Source organism: Papio anubis, chromosome 12 (genome assembly GCF_008728515.1).
Source record: "Papio anubis isolate 15944 chromosome 12, Panubis1.0, whole genome shotgun sequence".
NCBI lineage: Eukaryota > Metazoa > Chordata > Mammalia > Primates > Cercopithecidae > Papio > Papio anubis.
In genome coordinates this window covers 81,236,895-81,241,332 of record NC_044987.1, presented here as the reverse complement: position 1 = coordinate 81,241,332, position 4,438 = coordinate 81,236,895, and positions in this window count along the sequence as shown.

Here is a 4,438-nt window from a genome sequence, read left to right as displayed (position 1 = left end):
TTTTCTTCTTCTTTTTTTTTTTTTTTCTGAATGCTGCAAGAACACAAAAAATAATCTGGAGATGGAGCACAAAATAAACTGGATAAGCATGAGGAATTTGAGCAATTAAGATCATGTGAGAGCTAAGAGGATTACATCTGCTACCATCTTTGTGGCTTTGGAAGATTTCAGCTAAAAGGAAAACTGTCATTAATTTGTGCAAGTCTGAGGGTGGGCAGATTTTGATTCAGGAAATGAAACTAATAATTTTTGAAGTTGTGTGAACTTAACAAGACTTTTGTCCATTATAAAGAACCTTAATTCAGTTTACCAACTCAAGCTCAGTGCATTTGACCAAATACACTGATCCCCTATAAAATGATGCTAGGCTTCTCTGTACCAAAATAAATCAAGGACTCAATTAAATGAAAACAGATTACTTCATGTCTCCAAGCCAAATACGTTTAGTTCTTTAAGATGCCCATTTAAGTGTGAAGGAATTAGAGGAGGTAGTCAGGGAATAAGTCTCTTCTAAAATCTCTAGTTAGAGGACAGCTACATTTCTTTCAATTAAAATTTAAAAAAAAATAAAGATCATCTCCTCCTTCAGCTGTGCTGGCAATCTGAATAGTTAATGCTTCTCTTTGCTCTAAATTATGCTCATTCTTATCCTTAGCCATCAGTAGCAAAAACATAACTTGGAGACATATTGATGGGAGATAATTTCACCATAAAATGTATTTGGACACACAATTAAAAATATAAAGTCTTTTTAGCCCAAAGGCAAATAAACAACTAACCATAAAACCAATGCTCTATGAACCCACAGACACAAAAAATAATTATTTTCCTATCACTAAGCCAATATTTAAAACTATTAATTGGTCTCTCTTAGCCTCCCTTGCCATTTAAGATAAGGTCTGTGTCTTCATCCAACTTAATGTTGTAAAAGCTAGTTAAATCGATAAATTACTAAGACTCTCTTTTTTACTGCTCTAGTTAAGGGTTTGATTGTTTGTATTTTAATTCTATTTGCATTCATGCAAAAAATAAATCTCACCGTACTTCTACAACAGTTTTTACTTATCTTTTTTCCAAGTTACTTCTATACTAGCCTAAAAATCCTGGAAACTCAGCATCAGTGGATTTAGAAGTCACCTATTCCTGCATACTATATAATAGGCCACCTGATTTTACCATAATGGATTTCAGCTTTTCAGTTATGGAATATCTGTGCTAAGAGAGAGAATGTGGTATAATAAAAAGAGCACAGAATTTGGTATATAAGAAATTTAAGTTTAAATACTGACACTGGCACTTCTTAGCTGTGAGATTTCGGGGAAAGAACTAACTAGAGTTTCCTCCTCTATAAAATGATGATTATGTCGATAATGTCAATACTTCTCTCAGAGGATGACTATCATATGCTTAGTACATATACTTGTCATGTATTGTGCTGATATTATATGCACATTAATTTTGTTCTTCTGCATATAATATTTAATATTGAATCTAGTTCATGTGCATATAATATTAGCACAATGCCTGACATAATGTATGTACTAAGCATATGATAGTGATTAACTCTTTGTAATAAAAATTAACTCTTTGTACAAAGAGTGATTAACTCAAAGTAGTGATTAACTACAAAGAGTGATTAACTCACTCTTTGTAGGAATGATATTCAAAATATTTAAAATCAATATCACACAGGCATATCTCAATCAGTATGAGTGCTGACCTGAAACATCTGGGGCTCTCTGGTTGCTTGCACAGGCTGAATATCAATCCCTAGTACAAGAAAGGAGAAGGAAATACAACTGGAAAAGGCAGTTGGGAGAGATTTGATGAAGCGTTCATTATGTCCAGGAGAGCACTTCAGAGTACCTCTCTGCACCCTTCATCACAAGTCAAAGTGCAGAAACCTGCACATCAGAAACCAGCCTCCACACACAGTTTCCCATCAGTCTAAACCACGAATTTTACTTGAAACCAGGGACACGAAGGGCAGCTCCTATCTGACAGCAAAAGTCATGTCTAAAATGCATGAAATACACTAACATAAGTTAATCCCCTATTATGTACTTTATTCATTTTTTTATCTTTGAATTTTCAGAATAATTCATCAATATGGGGATTATTCAGCAATTTTCCATATAAGGAAACTGAGGTTCCAATAGGTAAAGCAAATCCACCAAGGTCACACAGCTTGAGAATTGGATTTGAAAACAAGGTCTGTCGGACTCCAAAACCCTTGCTTTTTCTGATACACTATGATTGTTAACTTAATCTGTTTGTAAGTTGCAGATTCTGATGTGATACCTTCAGTCTCCTGCTCCAGATAATTTCAAAACTGTGTTATTTGAAGCACTGGGTTTCTGTGGGAATAATTAAAGTTTTGCTACAAAAGGTACAGTGGAAGCTGAAAGGAGAGAGCTTGCGTCTCTCCCAGAACACGGCCCTGACATTAGTCAGAAACTTCATCTCTTTCCTGTACTAAGATTTTATGTTAGATTTCATTTAAATCAAAAAGTTTCATTGCTTTAAAAAGTGAATGCTTAAAAGTCATTGTTCTATTTCAAACTGTATTCCTTATCTCTGCTTGTATCCAAATACCGCTTCAATCTAGATCCTTGGTCATACATTCAGGCTTGTCAACTCCCTATGGCCTGGGTTTCTGGTCAAAGTTAGTGGACTTTTGGGATAGAATTTTTTTTTTTTTTTTTTTGAGATGGAGTCTTGCTCTGTTGCCCAGGCTGGAGTGCAGTGGCGCCATCTCGGCTCACTGCAACCTCCACCTCCTGGGTTCATGCCGTTCTCCTGCCTCAGCCTCCCTAGCTGGGACTACAGGCACCCGCCATCACTCCCAGCTAATTTTTTGTGTTTTTAGTAGAGACGGGGTTTCACTGTGTTAGCCAGGATGCTCTCCGTCTCCTGACCTCGTGATCTGCCTCCCAAAGTGCTGGGATTACAGGTGTGCGCCACTGCGCCCAGCCCCTTGTGATAGAATTTTAACTTGACTTTGGGTTCTGAAAACTCACCTTGACTTTTCTACTCAGTGTCTGAGTTTGCCACCATCTTGGGTGGATTCTAACAAAATACTCTGACTCTCCTTCCCCTCCCCCCAGGACATTATGTGACTTAAGGTATATTTTTCTCAATTTCCGTAGTCTTTGGCTTGATCTTTAGCTATTTTACACATTGGCTAAGACCTTGGCTCAGCATTTAGCTTTTCTTGACTCATTGCTATCAAAGATCAAGTACACATCTTATGATTTCAAGTCAGATCCAGGGGGCAATATGCCCAATAATTTAAAAGTAGTCCCTTTAGGCTAAGACACCGCCTGCTGAAAATAAGTCACCAGATTTATTTGTCCTCCAGATTTATTTCTTGGTATCAATTATTTGCTTCTGCTAGGCCTCAGTTTAGCGCCTTAGACTCCAGTGACTGCTCTACTGAAATGTTTCCATCATTCCTACTGACTGCCAGAAATTGACCTGTCTTTCCTTTGGACCCTTGCCTTTGGGACTGAGCTTGATGAATGCCTACCTCAAAAGTTAATCCTACCACTCTTTCTCCGACACTGTGTGGGAAGCTTTTTCAAAACTCAAGTAGTAAATCCTTGGCTGCTGGCTTGTAAAATTCGTACTTAATTTTCTAGACAGTGTTTTTCTTGACTTTCTACAACAGTTCTTTGCACTCATGTCTATTCCATTCTCTCTTTTTTAGGATGTACCCAAACCATCCATGATATTTTACATTTCCAAACTCCTCATATTCATGCCCTCCTGGCACAAATAGAAGTTACTCTGTTGGTGTGTTTGTGAGTGTCTCCCAATCCAGGTAACACTGCATTCAATTCACTAGTGTGCATGCTGCCTTAACTATTAACAAAATTCAGTAAGGTGCCAGGATTTAAAATTAACATGCAAAAATCAATATTATTCAGAGACACAAATAATAGAGTTAGTAACAACATATAATTTAAAGCACTTAGAAATTGGCTACCAAGAAATATATAAAACCTACAAGAAGAAAAATATCTAAAACTTTTGAAAGACTCAAAACAAGTCATGAACAAATGGAAAATCACCTGTTCTTGAACATAGTAGCTTAACAATTTAAGGAGACGATTTTGCATGCTTTTCTTATAAATGTAATGCAATTTCAATACAATTTTAACAAGCTTTCACCTAGAGCTAGAGAAGTTGATACTAAAGTTCATATGAAAACATAAAAACATCTAAGAGTATATTGCAAACTATGGAAAGAGAAGCACTATAAAGGAGACCAATACTACAAGATTTAAAACATACTATAAAGCATGTGATTAAAACTGTGTGTTCATAGCACATAAAAAGACATACAAGCCAATGGAATCAAATAGATAATTCATAATGAATACAAATAAATGTAGATATTTTGTATATGATAAAGATGCTATTTGAAATTAGTGGG